Source organism: Chrysemys picta, chromosome 7 (assembly GCF_011386835.1).
Source record: "Chrysemys picta bellii isolate R12L10 chromosome 7, ASM1138683v2, whole genome shotgun sequence".
Lineage (NCBI taxonomy): Eukaryota > Metazoa > Chordata > Testudines > Emydidae > Chrysemys > Chrysemys picta.
In genome coordinates this window covers 77,558,435-77,577,362 of record NC_088797.1, presented here as the reverse complement: position 1 = coordinate 77,577,362, position 18,928 = coordinate 77,558,435, and the positions used below count along the sequence as shown (strand labels likewise).

General features: G+C 43.5%; 1 long non-coding RNA gene across 2 annotated transcripts in view; it reads right to left on the bottom strand.

Annotated features, from left to right (window-relative positions):
* The window catches only part of LOC101951667 (uncharacterized), a 41,143-nt gene extending 32,916 nt beyond the window's left edge, over positions 1-8,227 (bottom strand). For both annotated transcript variants that reach the window (XR_010589226.1, XR_010589227.1), the window contains exon 1: positions 7,821-8,227. This is a non-coding gene — a long non-coding RNA (uncharacterized LOC101951667). The remainder of the gene's footprint in view (positions 1-7,820) is intronic.
* Between the last annotated feature and the right edge of the window lie 10,701 nt (positions 8,228-18,928).

The window sequence follows — 18,928 nt, the reverse complement described above, 5'->3', positions numbered from 1 at the left end:
GCACCGAAAGTCAATAAACCACAAGGACGATTTTAGGTAACTAAATGTTGCCCCCGTGTGCATTTCTCCAGGGACACTAGGACTGTTTTACATCCTATTTTTACAAAAGGAGTCCTGTTATCTTTTCTAACCATGAGTGGTCAGGACCTTATTTTGTATTGTACCTTCAGCTTAGCCCACAATGCTGAAGCTCTGTCTCAGGTCTGTGCTTACTCACTAATACATCTTGTGGAATCTCTTGAGCATTCCCTGGAGGTCCCAACTATATACTGTCCAGCCCCCAAATACTTCTCTATTAGGTATATATTCACAAAGAAATCACTCCTTGGTTGGAAGGAGAAAATCTCTTCTACCCCAGTTGTCATAATAAAATCCTGCTGTTGCTACAGAGAGCAGCCTCTTCAGTTTTAAAGTCCCTTCTATTTAGACTGAAATTATTGTAAAAGTTGAGTGCAATGATTTCAGCTTTTATGAGTTCAGATGTAAATCTATGGTACAATAACAAACACAGCGAGACCTTTACATCTGTAATCCTGACAATGCCACTGCATGGCAAAGTAGTTGTTTAGAGAAGAAAAAAAATCCCAGTCACAAGCTGGCTACATTTATCAGTGTTTGTCTGATTTTATTTGGGCTGTAGTAATGTTCTCTAAGTGGTGATGTCTGGGAAAGCAGGCACTTTGATTAGGAATAGATTCAAGAAGTAGGGGGTGAAGAGTAGATGCAAACCTTGAATTATGAGGACTCAGAAATGTCTTAGCTCATGGGGCTTCAGTTAATAGGCTTATGAATATTTATTAATAGCCTGATAGATAAAATGAAAATTTAGTTGCTTCACCATAGACAGTTTTCATTTGAAAGACCCATCTTGTCCCCCTCCCTTGCCTCTCTCACACATTCTCATTTGTCTACAGACATGGAAACCAACCCCCTGCCCCCCCAATTCTAGTATAATCTATTTTTCAGTTAAAAAAACAGTAGAAGACACTGTTTAATAAGAACAGTAAGAACTTTTGAGGTTGGAATTCTATTCACTCTCTCGAGGACTGGCTGCGGGGAGAGGAAGGGATTTTGAGTGACAGTTCACTCACACTCATCTAACCAGCAACAGGGAGATTTGAAAGTTAGCTAAAAGGAGACTGGAAATGTTGAGCAGACGTTGGAAGTGTCTGGTTAATGGTTTAAATGAATGGTTATTTTGTAACTAGTGTGCTCAAGCAGGGAGAGGGATGGGGGAAGAGTCATAAGGAAGAGAAAGAGGCCCCAAGCAACTAAAATATGTTTTGATCTGTAGGTTCTGGGAGCTTGTTTTACATGGACACTTATTTTGTGGCAAGCTGAGGCATAAATCTACCCCATACTAACCTGAGGAGAAGAAAGTGCCTGTGTGGACCCTGCTGCCATGCACAAACAGTTCTCTAGTGCATTTTGAGCTACTCCCATTTCAATGCATAGTAGGGAACAGTCAGTGCACGGCAGTAGGGTCCATGCAGTCAGTCAGTGCACAGCGGGCTAGTATAGGTTAGATTTACACCCCAGCTTGCCACGAGCGAAGTGTTTCTGTAGAGAAGCTCTGAGGTTGTCCTTATGGCCAACAATTCTTACCATCTTTACTCGTAATGAGCTCTCCTGCTGTGACATTTCAAACTCTCGCTACCTTCTCCCCGTACATGGTCTCTGAGAGAAGGCTGCTCACCTGCAAAAATACCTTTGAAAGCAAAATCTTTCTTTTTTTCAGGTAAGTGCCTGAGAAAGACACCATACTCAAGTTTCCACAGAACAGGTGTGGCGTGCATGGTAATGGAAACCACCCCCACAGATTCTCAACAGTCGTCCTCAGTCCTGGACTTAGAAGGAAAGAGCGATTTTTCTGTATTCATGTTGCATTCATTCCACTTGTGCATTTGTTTTATACCCAGGTAGCTGTACAAATATTGACTTATATCAGCGTCATTCTCCCACCAGGGAAAGTTTACTAGTTTGTCAAGTGATGTGGCAAACATGGTGAAAGAAACCAAGCCAAACCTTATAGGCATTGTAGGAAAGGATGTAACTGTATTGGAAATCTTCACAGTAGCACATGAGTGACTCTATATGGAGAATTGAAAGACATATACAACTAATAATAAGACATTTTTCAACTGTAAATTACTAGTTTAGATCAATGCCAACTTGCTAATGACCAAAAGTCATTTACCAACTGACAGCTTCTTGGTAGCCTATTTAAATGATGTTGACAATTTGATTCCAATTGATATAGTGGGCAGGTATCTCTGCCACAGAAACTATCATCTCAAGCAGAACAAAGGGTTAAATAAAGTTTATATAGCCCAGATCCACCAAAATGTTAAGACTTCCCATAAACTTTGTTACATTCCAAGGATAGATGCCTCATTTTAGTGTACCACTCCTGCTCCAGACAGACTTTTCCACCCAGCCCTCTGTTCTGGCTCTTGTCTTCTATCCCTGGGAACTTAGATCCCAAATGTGACACTCAGCTGAACACTTATCCTACCAGCTGCTCTGCCACAGAACCAGTACTGAGCTAGGACCATTCTAACCATGGCTCCTGGATCATATGGAACCAAAGATCTCATCACAATGTTTCTTTGATTGAAACAAATTAATATCTCAGCAGAGTACCTGAGGACTGAATGGGCATGGAGATGAATTGCCATCCACATCAGAGCTGAGGCATGTTGTCAAGAGACTGTGGAGAAGTCTGACCTGCAGCTGCAGAACTTGGCTTGTGCTGTGTGTGTTGTCCACACCCATTGCATAATTAGGACTCTCTGAGCCTGCGAAGTACAGCCAGCAATGGTTCTTCCTTGGGTGATGTGAATGCTAGTTCATTAGAGCGGGATTAAAACCATTAAATCATTACACCCAATCTACCCACAACCATATCTACTGTACTTTCACTGCCCTAGAACGGATTTGAACCAATGACCTAAGGATGAGCCCTTAGACAAATACAGTAAAACCTGCCAAGAGTGACCACTCATGGCAGTTAGCAAAAGTGGTCGCTTGTAAGAGGTGGTCTTTATTCAAAGGTTTGCACATGAGAGAGCGGTGGTGTTCCATGAGCTTTGCTAGTAGTCGCTTATGACAGGTGGTCTCTAAGGCAGGTTTTACTGTACAGTTTTGAAATGAATCCAAACCAGCAACCTAAGAATGAAAAGATTGTATCCCACTATAGGTCTTATAAGCCATTCAATCCTCAAGGTTTTATCCTGTCATTTATCGGTGTTTTGCTTCACTCCAATGAAGAAAATGGATTAATTTTAACTTTACATTTAAAACAAATTAACAGGAGATACAAATGTCTTTAAAATGACTCAATTACTTTATTATATAACAGCTAAAAAATAAGCCTGGGCATTTGACAAGTGTCTTGCAAAGAATAATATCACCAAGTAAATATTTTTGAATAACATAATTAATTTAACAAAAGTAAAATTTGATGAAAAAAGTCATTTTTCCATCACTGTATTAAAAATAAATATTTAATTATAATTAATTACTTATTCAATTTGTAATTAATGATATAAGACAAAGACAAATGTTTTAGTTAGGGTAAGTTGAAAAAAAACACTGTTTCCCCCAACATCCCAGCCCCCCCCCACCATTTCCCCCCTGAAATTCCTGCATTCCACATTGCAGGAGTATTTTCCAGGGGAATGTGCATACAGTCCATGAGAAAACTGTGACTGGAGCAACACAGTCAGAATAAATTAATAACTCAATGAATATTTTAGTTGATTACACTCATGGAGCACCCTATTGGGTCAGCTCAGCTGTTGGTGTCACCTAGCCAAAAAAATGATGTTGCTCTGGGAGACTGCAGTATTGTGAGAAATGGATCTGGGCCTGGTGAAGACAGCTTTTGAGTGTATTGATTTCTGATTATCATTCTACACATGGAAGTGCATCTAAATGAGGATTAAGAAGTTCCCTGTTAAATTATAAGGGAAAGAATATTCAGCATAAACCACCTTTATGTAACTTTCACTTTATGTGTATCTATAGATCTCTCTATAACTTGCTGATTCAAAGGATTAATAGTGGAATTTTGGGCCAGTCGGAGCTATTATATTTAAGCAACGATCAACTAATTTCTTTGCACTGAAGATGAATCTTTTCAAGCTTCCAAAATAACTTTGGAGTTTTGTTTCTTTCTGAGAAGAAAGTACAGTGCACCCCCCATTAACTCCAGGCAATAAAAACAGATATGTCCGTTTATAGTAATTAAAAAATCTTTCATCTGAAAACCTCCCAGCATTTTACAAACATGAATTAGCTCAGCCTCACAATACCCCAGCTGAGGTAAAAAAGTACTGATATACCTACTGGAGCGGTTTTAGGCATGGGCTTCTTACAGTGGTCACCTTTAAAAATAGATATTTACCTTTACCAATATTATCTGCAGTTTTTAGTGGTAGCCACAGGCTGCAGGTTGTTGTCTACAGCTCAGTGTCTAACAAGGATCCCTAATAGCAGTGGGACCATGATGGTCATTTGCTAAAAAGTCAGTCTTGAGCCACTCTTTTTTCTCTTTTCTGGCTCCCCTTTGGGACTGCATACAAGCAAGGAGAAAGAGGGATACCTTTTTGGAGGAGGAGATGCATACAGGGTTGCTGAGCTAGACAGGAGTTGGGAACAATTGTGCAGACAGTGTCCAGCCCTATATTGCCTACAGTACCATTGCACCTAGGGCCAGGTCTGTTTACTCATTTTGTAGAAGGATACAGAGGCAGAGGGTCAGGGTGATTTTAAATGGAACTTGGCTTCTTATATCACTCAGGCACTTTTGAAAATCACACCTTAAGTGGCTTACCCAAGGATGTTCAGTGAGTCAACGACAAAATCAGGAAAAGAAATGAGGAGCCCAGATTCTCAGTATCCTGTATTAACAGCTAGATCATCCAGACTGCCTTATTACAGTACATTTTAACAAGTCAGTGGCCACCTGTGTTTGTGATTGTCACTATGCTGCACATTAGAGCTATTCTGAACATGAGGGCACAAGTAGGGATAGAGTTCAGATTCTCTTGTTCAAGAAGAAAAGGCCCCTAGTAAGTGAGCAAAAAAGAATTTTTGTTAGCTGTATAAGGCCTATGACACACCATTGAGCAGTTCTCGCTAAATCTAGTAAATGGTTGTTGTGTGTATACACACTTTCCCAATCAGGACAATATTTTATAATGTCTTATTTTATGCACTTATATGGCTCTCGTCACCATAGTATCTGAGTGCCAGAGTAGCTGAGTTATATGCTGCCAGAAAGCCCCAAGAGGCAATTTCTTTGTACTGGATATTGTAGTTTTTATTAATACAAAATCAGATCATCTTATTCCTGTTTCAGTCAGCCTGCCATCCTGATTATATGGTAAAGTGAACGATAACTCTGATGTTACCTACCCTGTAGAGAATTTTTATAAACCAAAGGTACATGTAATAATCTAGAAAGCAGGAAAATTCTGTTTGACCATGAAGATGTTAGACAAGATGGGCATCTCGTCTGAAATTTGGGAAAGGAGAACACATATTTTAGCACTGCTAGCCATTATTTATGTACGTTATCTATCTAAGTCTCAGAGCTTTTACTTATGATGTGTACATGACATTCTATCCTTCTCAATTTTCCATTGCGTCTCCCGTTAGTGACTTGTAATATGTTCTATATTAGGTAGAGATGTGTATAATTCACACCCTTAGAAAACTGAATACATGTACTTTGGGATAACTACATTATAGGCATAGACCTGTTGCCATAACCACATGAAACTTTGTATATATATTTTATATATATAAACTTTGATATAATATTGCTCTTTTTTTTTTTTTGGTTGGTTTGGTTTGATTTGTTTGTTTTTAAAGCAGTGTAACAGGGTGGAGGGCTTGAGGGCTGAGGCTAGCCAACCTTGATTACAGAATGAGCCACACCTGGGAGAAAGAGACCAGGGTGATTACCCCCTGAAGAGCAGCCGGAGGCCACAATGAAGGGGAAAAAATCCAGGATTAAAGACTGCTAGGCGCAAGCAGGTACTTTTAGAGAGTCAGGACTGAGACTCCAGCCAGGTAGGGGGTCTGCAAGTGGCCTGCCAAAGCAGGAAAGGCCCCAGGCAGGAAGGCCTGGGAAGAGGAAAAAAAACCTTTTATTTGGGTGGACTTGAACTTTCATTTGAATGTTAATTTAATAAAGTACAAGCTGAGGAGGGATGGGAAAAGATGGAAGTGTTTCTTGAGTTTTTGAACAGTCCAAGACGGGAAATTGAGACAGACTGCTGTGCACAGGTACAAGCAGGCTACCTAATTTTATTGGCACTTTAATAGAGCTGCACTCTTCAAAGCCCTTAGCAGTCCCAATTTCATAAGGTTGTTCTATAAATAATGTCTTCCATAGGGCCAATGAGAGGCATGACAGTGCTGGTTTTAAATGTAAAAAATGTAAATGTTTTAAAAAGAAACATAAAGGAAATACACTGCTGGGATTTCAGTTAACATGTATTCCAGAGCAGAGAAATACATTCCTCTTATTAAATCCTAACTGTGATATAGAAATAGATTTTCTATGTATTATTAATAGACAACCAATTATGTAATACAGGTATTAAAACACAATAATTGCAAGATCCATTTCTTTTTAAATTTTAGGTGAGAGACAGCACCATACAGAGGCACAGCTGCAAAGCTCAAACTTACACCACTTCATTTTGGGACCCCAAAGCAGCGGAACATTACTCTATATAGCAAACAAATGACTATAATTTATATAATTACATGTAACCACAACTTATAATGTATTTGTAAGCACTTGAATGAAACTAATGCATTCATGATGTAAATGATAGAAATAATGGATTAGTTTGGGCCTGTCTGGAACTGGGCAAATAAAAGAAGGAAATTGTTTGCAAATGTATTAGATTTGAGTTTTGCTCTGACTGAGTCCAGCACTTTATTTGTTCTTCCATGGATGATGGTGCCGCTGGGTAACATTTGCATGAATGTTTAGGGAAGGGCTTTGATTTGTGCAAATATGGTGATTCCTATACAGATGATCATGCCCATGTATGCCAAAAAGTACCTGCGCCAGAAGGGCTCGCCTTATAAATGAGTGTTTACTTGATGACAAGAGAAAAGTGATTGACGGGCAATATATCTGTCATGTGTCTTTAACTGTATCTATTCAGGTCTTATAATGGCACTCAGTATAATAGTGTCTGAGTGTCTTCCAAAAGAGTCAATCTATATTAAATCACAACTGGTCTTTGGTCTGTTTCCTCCCTACTTCCCCTTTCCCCCCCCCACCCCAAGTAGTCACAGGTATGACTCCTGTTTCATATGACATGGTATTGTTCCTAAATTATTTCCTCATTCTCCCTCCTCTTCTCTGACTAGTTCTTGCCTCTACCCAGTGGCGTAGCCAGGGTCTAAGTGTAGGGTGAGTAAACATAAAAAAGGCACTGCCCCTTGGCTCCTCCTCTGGCCATGCCCCCCTTGGCTCCTCCCATTCCCCCCCCAGATTAACCCCGGGGCCCGGCTCAGGACTCTTGCGGGCTTCCCGGGGGTGCAGATACCCCCGTGGTCCCAGGAGAGTCTCTCCTGCCCAGCCCGCTCTGCAGGTGTCCCCCACCGGGCTGCGCTGCCCAGCCCCACCCGCGGCGTCCCGTCCCCCCCCGCCCCGGGCCCCAGGCTCCTGCGCCGTGCCACGGCCCCCCGTCCAGACAGCGCGGCCTGCGTCCCTGCCCTGCGGCCCCGGGGAGCCCCTCGCCCGGAGGGGACCCCCCAGTGCAAGGCACCGGACCCCCGCCACTCACCTTCTGTCCTGCACTGCCACCTGTCCCCGGCCGATCCCAGCCCCATGCTGCGGGCGGATGCCAGCTCCGGCTCCGGCTCGGGGCGGGGAGTGCTTGGCTGCTGAGCCCTGAGCCGCCGCAGGAGGTGGCTGCGCCTGCGGTGATGTTGGGGCCGCGTGGGGCGTGATGGCCGAGGAGCCGGCCCCCTCACTCCTCCGGCAGCGCCTGCTGCCCTCCCCCCGATGGCTCCTCCGGCCGTGCTGCCCCCAGCACCGGCCCGGCTGTCCTGCGCCGCCGCCTGTCCCTGGCCGATCCCGGCCCCATGCCACGAGCGGATCCCGGCTTCAGCTCCGGCTCGGGGCGGGGAGCACTTGGCCGCCAAGCCCAGAGCCGCCGCAGGAGGTGGCTGCGCCTGCGGCGATGTTGGGGCCACGTGGGGCGTGATGGCCGAGGAGCCGGCCCCCTCACTCCTCCGGCTGCGCCTGCTGCCCCCCCTCCATGGCTCCTCTGGCCATGCTGCCCTCAGCGCCGGCCCGGCAGGCGCCGCTTTTGGGAAATGTGCTGAGGGGAAGCGGCTGCTTCCCCTGCACCCCGCTAGCTACGCTACTGCCTCTACCTCTTTCTCTTCCTCTTTGTCCTTCCCTCCTCCTCTTCTTCTTCTTTTTCTTTTAAGTTGGTCTCTGTAGGGATACTAAACAAAAGAAGGAGGTTTTACACTTCACTCTGAAGGAAATTTAATTTGTTGTTCCAAATATTTGGCCCTCTTGTTAATGAAGCATTGATTGTGAGCTTCACCTTGGAGGGTGACAGCATCATCATTCCTGAGGAAGGTCATTGCAGACGCTCTCCTTATCAGGAAGGAAATCAGAAAATTTTATATTTGGGGGTCCATGTATGTAGCCATATATAACACACATTCTTGTGCAAAAAGGGACAGAAGAGATGTACAATATCCTATAATTCTTTAGGCCTGATTACATTGGTCTACAATTTTTGAGAAGTCGTCTGCTTCAGAGATAAAATGTGCTATTTATTATGTATTTTGATGTGCTGAATTCAAATGTGACAATTAAAACAACTGATTGGCTACTGTTTCTAAGATATTTAAGTTTTTACATTTTATGTCTATGTATATTGTGTAGATAGTAGAGTTTTAATCATAAATTGTAAACCTAGGTCTTTTCATGTGTTTATGGTTGCTTTACATGATAATATTTCACCTGTCCTGTTTATGTAACACTTTAAAAATCAGCAAAAGGGTTATATAAATAAAATTGATTATGAAACAAAAGGCAAAAAAACTATTATGTACATAGTTTAGTCCTATTCAGTGTCTACTCGGCTCTTCTTGGCTTGTCTCTTGTATTCATTAAATGGAGCATCTCTTGTCATTGTCCAGCAATAGTCTGAAAGCATTGATGGGCTCCATTTGCCCTGATAGCGTTTCTCCATTGTTGCAATGTCCTGGTGAAATCGCTCGCCGTGCTCGTTGCTCACTGCTCCGCAGTTCAGTGGAAAAAAATCTAGATGAGCGTGCAAAAAATGTATCTTTAGTGACATGTTGCAACCAAGGCTTTTGTATGCCTTGAGGAGGTTTTCCACCAACAACCTGTAGTTGTCTGCCTTGTTGTTTCCGAGAAAATTTATTGCCACTAACTGGAAGGCTTTCCATGCCGTCTTTTCCTTGCCACGCAGTGCATGGTCAAATGCATCATCTTGAAGAAGTTCATGAATCTGAGGACCAACAAAGACACCTTCCTTTATCTTAGCTTCACTTAACCTTGGAAATTTTCCACGGAGGTACTTGAAAGCTGCTTGTGTTTTGTCAATGGCCTTGACAAAGTTCTTCATCAGACCCAGCTTGATGTGTAAGGGTGGTAACAAAATCTTCCTTGATTCAACAAGTGGTGGATGCTGAACACTTTTCCTCCTAGGCTCCAATGACTGTCGGAGTGGCCAATCTTTCTTGATGTAGTGGGAATCTCTTGCACGACTATCCCATTCGCAGAGAAAACAGCAATACTTTGTTTATCCAGTCTGCAGACCAAGCAAGAGAGCAACAATCTTCAAATCACCACAAAGCTGCCACTGATGTTGGTCATAGTTTATGCACCTCAAAAGTTGTTTCATGTTGTCATAGGTTTCCTTCATATGGACTGGATGACCAACTGGAATTGATGGCAAAACATTGCCATTATGCAGTAAAACAGCTTTAAGACTCGTCTTTGATGAATCAATGAACAGTCTCCACTCATCTGGATCATGAACGATGTTGAGGGCTGCCATCACATCATCGATGTTGTTGCAGGCTACAAGATCACCTTTCATGAAGAAGAATGGGACAAGATCCTTTTGACGGTCATGGAACATGGAAATCCTAACATCACCTGCCAGGAGATTCCATTGCTGTAGTCTGGAGCCCAACAGCTCTGCCTTACACTTGGGTAGTTCCAAATCCCTGACAAGGTCATTCAGTTCACCTTGTGTTATGAGGTGTGGTTCAGAGGAGGAGGATGGGAGAAAATGTGGGTCCTGTGACATTGATGATTCAGGACCAGAAGTTTCATCCTCTTCCTCGTCTGACTCAAGTGAGAATGATTCTGGTGCATCAGGAACCAGCAGTCCTTCTCCTACCTACCCCTTCTCCGTGGGGTACTGGGCATATAGATGATGGAATGTTTGGATAATGCACAATCCACTGTTTCTTCTTTGACACACCTTTCCCAACTGGAGGCACCATGCAGAAGTAACAATTGCTGGTATGATCTGTTGGCTCTCTCCAAATCATTGGCACTGCAAAAGGCATAGATTTGTTGCACAATGTTGCAGCATGTATGTGGGGCCCACCTCTTGTCCTGATCTCCAATTTTGCAGCCAAAATAAAGGTGATAGGCTTTCTTAACCATAGTGGTTATACTGCGCTTTTGTGATGCAAAAGTCACTTCACCACAAACATAGCAGAAGTTATCTGCACTGTTCACACAAGTACGAGGCATCTCTGCTCACTTTGGCTAAACAGAAATGTGTCCCTTTGCAAAATCAAGCACTGACAAATAAGAGAGCACAACACTGTATGATTTCTAGAGCTGATATAGGGCAATTTGTTCAGCAGAGTGATGTAAGCTTCGTTATGATTGCATCATCCATGACTTCTAGGAATAACATGATGCAATTCATATCATGTATGATGCAATACCAGCTTCAGATTGCATCATTCATTGTTTTGCCTAAAAAGCAAGTACTGTCCAAACCCAGTCATAGATTTATTCATAGATCCAGTCAAAGATGTATTTTAGTCATTTCTGGTTTAAATGGAGATCCCTTCCCTTTATAACTCACTTATCCTCTGCCATTCCCAAGTCAAGGGTCGTATATACTGACCCAATAGCATATCTTGAAAACTAGAGCCAATCAACAATTTTAAGCATCACTTTCGTTCTCAGTGAGAAGCATTTTGGCTGTAGAGCAGTGTTATATTTGGTATCCTTAAAGTCAACACTTTGAAAGTTTCAAGGTCCAGTTAAGTCTTAAGCATTTTTATATATTTTATTATAAATACAATGCATAGAGAGAACTAGTCAAACTTGGACTTGGAAAGTGTCCCCAACTTGGCTGCCATATCCAATTGCTTCTTTCCCAGTTCCAACTTACCTTTCTGATTATCTGCCAATGCTTCAATTTTGAATTTACCTCTTCATCAGTTTCATCATTCCCTAAGTAGCCAGCTGTAGGTCAAACCTTAAAATTTGTATTCAACATTACCCAAAGTGTGTGTGTGTAACATGATATCATGACCATATTGGCAGCCCTTGGGTATATCCAGGGGCTCTCTGATAAGTATTCTAGTTATACTGCTCGTGTGTGGTCCAGTGCTATGATTCCTGCCACCATTACTTATGTGGAGGAATTGCTTGCAGATATTTTTGTGTTGTTTTGGGTTACATGCTCTGAGTGCCTTGCCATTCACAAGCTGCTATCTAGGGTGCTACATGGGCAGTCTGACAGTATTAGTTGTTATGATGATTCCTTTGTCATGTGCAGCCATCTGACAGAACTTGGATGGATATGCATGTTATAAGGCCACTAAACAGTGGTCAGAGGGTGATGACTCACACTTCACACACGTTTGCATTTAAACCCATGGTGACTTAGATGAGCCTGAGGGTTTTGTTTTTAAAACAAAACTTCAGTCTGAGTTTACTATTTGGGAAGGCCTTTACTTACACTAACATCCCCATCACCAACAGTAAGCTGGTTAATTATGTAAGTCCTTTCTCCTAATTGAATGTTATGTTGTTGCCTTGGTAAGCTGGAAAGGGAGTAAAGCTAATGGAGACAGTGAAATCCCAAAGAGAACTTTAATGCAAAAGAGATGTTCATGTTCATGTTCAACTCTCACCCACTCCCAGTTTGGATTATAATGACAAGGCTGACAATGAAGGAATGGCTGAAGTCTATCATCCCTGATCCCCTGCTCAGGGTTATTCTGTGTAGTGGAAGCTTCCGGCGGGGGGGAGGGAGAGAGAGGGAGAGGGAGAGAAATTTATCTCTTACCCAAGGTGCCAGGACATGAACAAATGCTAGAGATTTGACACACTCATAACTAGGCTTTAAAATAACATTTTTGGTGAACTATCCTGTAGAAAAATTGTATACGTAGGAAAATTAGACTTAATGCAGAGAAAGCACAAAGAGATTCAATCTCAATAATTATATGAATTGTACATGTTTTCCTTATTTTAATAAGATTTCTTGCTCAATGTTAGAGGAAAGTACCTCTGGGTGTCTGCTTTAAAGGTTCAAAAGGGCACACACCAAAAGAAAAGAAAGAATGTCATCCTGTTTCGAGTAGGCCTTTTAAAAAAGAGTCACTGTTGGGGTAACTAGACTGCTAGCCAGTGTGGAATAGATTTAGACATGGAGGAGAAGAGCAGAACTCTTCAACTGAATAGGGCAAATGACAGTTTCTGTCTGTCTGTACTCTATTATCCCCTTTCCCAGCTCTCCCAGAGGCAGCTTGTGGTACTGCAGTGTGATAAGGGTGAAGATATCAAGAAGAAAAAATCAAAGCTCTTCTTTTAAAATAAGTGACCATTCTCTCAGCAACTTGAGTGGTTTTGGGGCTGGTCTACACTGGGGGAGTCGATCTAAGATACACAACTTCAGCTACAAGAATAGTGTAGCTGAAGTCGACGTATCTTAGATCGATTTACCTCGGGTCCTCATGGCACGGGATCAATGGCCACGGCTCCCCCATCGACTCCACTTCCGCCTTTCGCTCTGGTGGAGTTCCGGAGTCGATGGGGAGCATGTTCGGGGATCAATTTATCGCATCTAGACGAGACGCGATAAATCGATCCCCGATAGATCGATTACTACCCGCCAATCCGGTGGGTAGTGAAGACATACCCTTTATGTTCATTTCCTGATGACATCTTGAGCACTTGCTAAGCCTGAAAAGCCCTATAATAGCTCTGACTACCACTACACCCTGCACTCAAGCATATAACTATAACAAAGCCATTGTGTGTGTGTGGGGGGTTGTTTGTTTTTTTTTAAACACAGCATTTAACAAATACAGTGTGGGGGTCGGGGGGGGGAATTCTTTTGAAAACTCCTTGAGAGAGTGCTATTCATATCTATTTTGTCCATTAACTACAATTTCATTTTGAAAAAAAAAAAGAGTGAATTTAGTGCTTAGTAAAGTGACTAATGACATTGGTTTTAGCCAGGCATAATACAAACAAGTATTTTAGAAAGTTTTTCCCTCTGAGCTCTATAAAAACACCTCAAACTTAACTAACAAAAATGCCCTGCTATTCTGCCACTCCTGAGTAGAAACTGCTGCTTTCACCAAATCATTAGGAATTGCACTGTAACCTTATAAACCAACCAAGTAAAGTGCATGATGGTTACAAGATTGTGATTGAGTCATCCAGTCCAGTCTCCTGAACTGAGGAAGAACTCTGTATTGTTTAGACCATCCCTGACAGGTGTTTGTCTAACCCTTTCTTTAAAACTACCAATAACAGAGATTCCACAACCTCCCTAGGAAATCCGTTCCAGCAATTAGCTACCCTTCCAGTTAAGAAGTTTTTCCTAAAGTCTAACCGAACACTCCTTTGCTTCAATTTAAATCCATTACTTCTTGTCCTGTCCTCGATGGTTAACGAGAACAATTTATCATCATCCTTTTTTTTTAACAATCTTTTACATAGTTGAAGACTGTTATCATGTCCCCCCTCAGTCTTCTCTTCTTCAGACTAAACAAACCCAGTTTTTGCAATCTTTCTTCATAGATCATGTTTACTAGATCTTTAATCATTTTTGTTATCCTCCTCTGGACTTCTCCAATTTGTCCACATCTTTCCTGAAGTGTGGTGTCCAGAACTGGACACAAAACTCTAGCTGAGGCCTTACCAGTGCTGAGTAGAATGGAAGAATTACTTCTCATGTCTTGCTTACAATATTCCTGTTAATACATCCCAGAATGATGTTTGCTTTTTTTGAAACAGTGTTACATTGTTGACTGATTTGATCTGTGATCCACTATAAACCCCAGATCCTTTTCTGCAATACTCCTTCCTAGGCAGTCATTTCCCATTTTGTATTTGTAAAACTGATCGTTCCTCCTTAAGGGTGTGTCTACACTACGAAATTAGGTCAAATTTATAGAAGTCGATTTTTTAGGAAGCAATTTTATACAGTCGACTGTGTGTGTCCCCACTAAGCGCATTAAGTCCACAGAGTGCATCCACAGTATCGAGGCTTGTGTCGACATTTGGAGCGTTGCACTGTGGGTAGCTATCCCACAGTTCCCACAGTTTCCGCCACCCATTGGAATTCTGGGTTGAGCTCCTAATGCCTGATGGGACAAAAACATTGTCGCGGGTGGTTTTGGGTACATGTGGGCAGTCGCCCTTCCCTCCGTTAAAGCAACAGCAGACAATAGTTTAGCGCCTTTTTTCCGTGCAGTCACCATACTGCTTTCACCAGACAGTGCAGTAGGACTGCGAACCATCGTCATCGAACGACCACTTCCACTGCCACTCTACTCTTCTGCTCTGGCCGCAGATGGTGCAATAGGTTGGAAAAACTGGTCTTCCAACCATCGCTTCCGCTACCACTCTGCTCTCCTGCTCTTGTCTCGATTGATAGCGAATTTCTCCATGTTGGCTGTCATGGGATCCTGCTTCTGCTGCAACTCTGCTCTCATGAATCCACCTCACAGGTCCTCTCATCATTCTCTATAAATATCTATTCTTGTGGCATCCGTCATCAGCCACCGCTTCCGCTGCAACTCTGCTCTCCTGCTCTCCTGCAGATGCTATACCATGGCAAGCATGGAGCCCACTCAGATCACCAAGGCAGTTCTGAGCATTGTAAACACCTTGCGCATTATCCTGCAGTATGTTCAGAACCAGGACCTGCAAAAGCAGGCGAGGAGGCGATGGCAGCGCAGTGACAAGAATGATGAGGACATGGACACAGACTTCTCTCAAAGTATGGGCCCTGGCTTTTGAAAAATTTACTGAGGGGAAGCGGCTGCTTCCCCTGAACCCCCCCAGCTACACTACTGGGACCCAGCCTACCCCTACTACCTTCATAAGCCATGGCACCCTGGACAGTAGTAAGGAGGAGTTCAACTACAGTGCAGAATGTTATTGTTATTACTGCTTGCTGTGTGCTCCACAATATCTGTGAAAGTAAGGGGGAGACATTTATGGTGAGGTTGAGGCAAATCGCCTGGCCACTGATTACCCACAGCCAGACACCAGGGCAGTTAGAAGAGCACAGCAGGGCGTGCTGCTCATCAGAGAAGCTTTGAAAACCAGTTTCATGACTGGCCAGGCTACGGTGTGAGAGTTCTGATTGTTTCTCCTTGACGATAACCCACTCCCTTGGTTCACTCTACTTCCCTGTAAGCCAACCGACTTCCCCTCCCTCCTTCGATCACTGCTTGCAGAGGCAATAAAGTCATTGTTGTTTCAAAATCATGCATTCTTTATTAATTCATCACACAAATAGGGGGATAGCTGCCAAGGTAGCCGGGAAGGGGTGGGGGAGGTGGGAAGCACTGGGTGGGATGGTGGAGGAGGGGAGGAAGGAAGGACAAGGCCACACTGCGTTTCAAAACTTATTGAATGCCAGCCTTCTGTTGCTTGGCAGTCCTCTGGAGTGGAGTGGTTGGGTGCCCAGTGCCCCCCCCTCCCCCCGCATTCTTGGGCATCTGGGTAAGGAGGCTATGGAACTTGGGGAGGAGGGCAGTCGGTTACACAGGGGCTGCAGCGGCTGTCTGTGCTCCTGCTGCCTTTCCTGCAGATCAACCATACGCCAGAGCATATCAGTTTGATCCTCCAGTAGCCTCAGCATTGCATCCTGCCTCCTCTTATCATGTTGCCACCACCTCTCCTCTTGCTCCCGCCACCTTTCCTCTTGCTCATCCCTCCTGTCCTTGGACTCTGCCATTGTTTGCCTCCACACATTCTGCTGAGCTCTTTCAGTGCTCAGAGAACATTTCATCACGAGTGCGTTTTTTTCACCTTCTTACCTGCGCTAGTCTCTGGGACAGAGATGATGGGGCGGGGATGGAAGTTGAAACATTTGCAGCTGCGGGAGGAAAAAAAGGGAGAGTATTCTTTTTTAAAAGACACATTTTAGAGAACAATGGGTAGACTCTTTCATGGTGAACCAAGCTGTTAACATTACATAGCATATGTGTTTTTGGTACAAGGTCGCATTTTGCCTCTTATAGTGAGGGCCTGCCGGTTTTCAGAGGAGCTGTGGTTTTCGGGTTAACGTGGAGCACAAACCCAACTAACCCCCCCCCCACACACACACACCCAATTCTCTGGGATGATCGCTTCACCCCTCCCTCCACCGCGTGGCTAACAGCGGGGATGATTTCTTTTCAGGCACACAGCTCCACACAGCAGGAACGGCCACTTCTGAATGTCCCCTTAATAAAATTCCCCTATTTCAACCAGGTGACCATGAATGATACCACTCTCCTGAGGATAATAGAGATAGATAAAGAACAGATGTTGCTTGATTGCATTCCAGTAGCTGTATTGGCCACGAATGCATCCCAAGTCTTCAGGGCAAATTAATCATTAAACACGCTTGCTTTCAAACCATGTATTATATTTACAAAGGTACACTCACCAGAGTTGCCTTCTCCACCTTCAAGGTCCGGGAGCCCGCCTTGGGAGGGTATTGTCTCCAGCATGATAAACAGTTCCTGGCTGTCGGAGAGAACGGTTTCTCCATTTGCCTCATGTGCGCTACCCTCCTCCTCCTCCTCCTCCTCATCTTCCTCATCCCCAAAATTCTCATCTCTGTTGCGTGAGACTCCCCCCTTGCAGGAGTCCACAAACAGGAGTGGGGTAGTGGTGGGGGCACCCCCTCGAATTACACGCAGCTCATCATAGAAGCGGCATGTCTGGTGGTCTGACCTTCAGTGGCCATTTGCCTCTTTGGTTTTTTGGTAGGCTTTCCTCAGCTCCATAAGTTTCATGCGGCACTGCTGCGGATCCCTGTTATAGCCTTTGTCCTTCATGCCCTTGGAGTTTTTTCCAAATATTTTGGCATTTCGTCTTTTAGAACGGAGTTCTGATAGCACGGATTCGTCTCCCCATACAGCGATCAGATCCAGTACCTCCCGTTCAGTCCATGCTGGAGCTCTTTTGCGATTCTGGGACTCCATGGTTATCTCTGCTGATGAGATCTGCACGGTCACCTGTGCTGATCAGCTTGCCATGCTGGCCAAACAGGAAATGAAATTCAAAAGTTCGCAGGGTTTTTCCTGTCTACCTGGCCAGTGCATCTGAGTTGAGAGTGCTGTCCAGAGCGGTCACAATGGAGCACTCTGGGATAGCTCCTGGAGGTCAGTACCATCAAATTGCGTCCACATTACCCCAAATTCAACCCAGCGATGTCAATTTCGGCGCTAATCCCCTTGTCAGGGAGGAATACAGAAATTGATTTTAAGAGCCCTTTAAGTCGACAAAAATGGCTTTGTCGTGTGGACAGGTGCAGGGTTAAATCGATCTAACGCTGCTAAATTCGACCTAAACTCATAGTGCAGACCAGGGCTAAGTGTACTACTTCGAATTTGTAGTTATTGAATTTCATCTTATTTACTTCAATTTCTCAAGATCATTTTGAATGCTAATCCTGTCCTCCAACGTGTTCACAACTCCTCCCGCAGCTTGTTATTGTCTGTAAACTTTATAAGTCTATTCTTTGTCATTATCCAAATCATTTATGAAGATACTGAATAGAACTGGACCCAGGACAGATTCCTGAGTGATCACCACTTGATATGTCCTTCCAACTTGATTGTGAGCCATTGATAACTACTCTCAGAATATAGTTTTCCAACTAGTTGTACACCCACCTTATAGTCAGTTCATTTAGGCTATATTTCTCTAGTTTGTTTATGAGACGCTCATGTGAGACTGTATGAAAACCCTTACTAAAGTAGAGATCTATCCTATCTACTGCTTCCCCTCATCCACAGGGCTTGTTACCCTGTCAAAGAATAATGTTAGATTGATTTGCCAGCATTTGTTCTTGACAATTGTTACTTATTACTTTATTATCTTCTAGGTGCTTACAAATTGATTGTTTGATTATTTGCTCCATTATCTTTCCCAGTACTGAAATTAAACTGACTGGTCTATAATTCCCTGGGTTACCCTTATTCCCCTTTTTATAGATAGGCCTATATTTGCCCTTTTCCAGTGATCTAGGATCTCTCCCATTCCTCCATGAGTTCTCAAAGATAATTGTTGATGCTGTGATACTCTAGGATGTATTTTTTCAGGGCCTGCCAACTTGTAAACTTCTCAAAACATCATCCTATGGTCAAGGAAGCTAAAGCCCTCCTGGTGACATCATCCACGCATCATCCACGCAGCCATGCATTCACACCCAGATATTTTTCTCTCTGCCAGGGCCTCTACCCTTGACCAGAAGAATTGATGAGAACACCACATGTGCCCCCAATTCCTTCACCCTGACTCCCAGAGCCTTCTAGTCACTTCCAATCTACTCAGGGTCTTACATTGCAGTATCATTAATGTAGGGTTCTGCCTCTTAGGCAGAGATGGAAATCATATTATCAT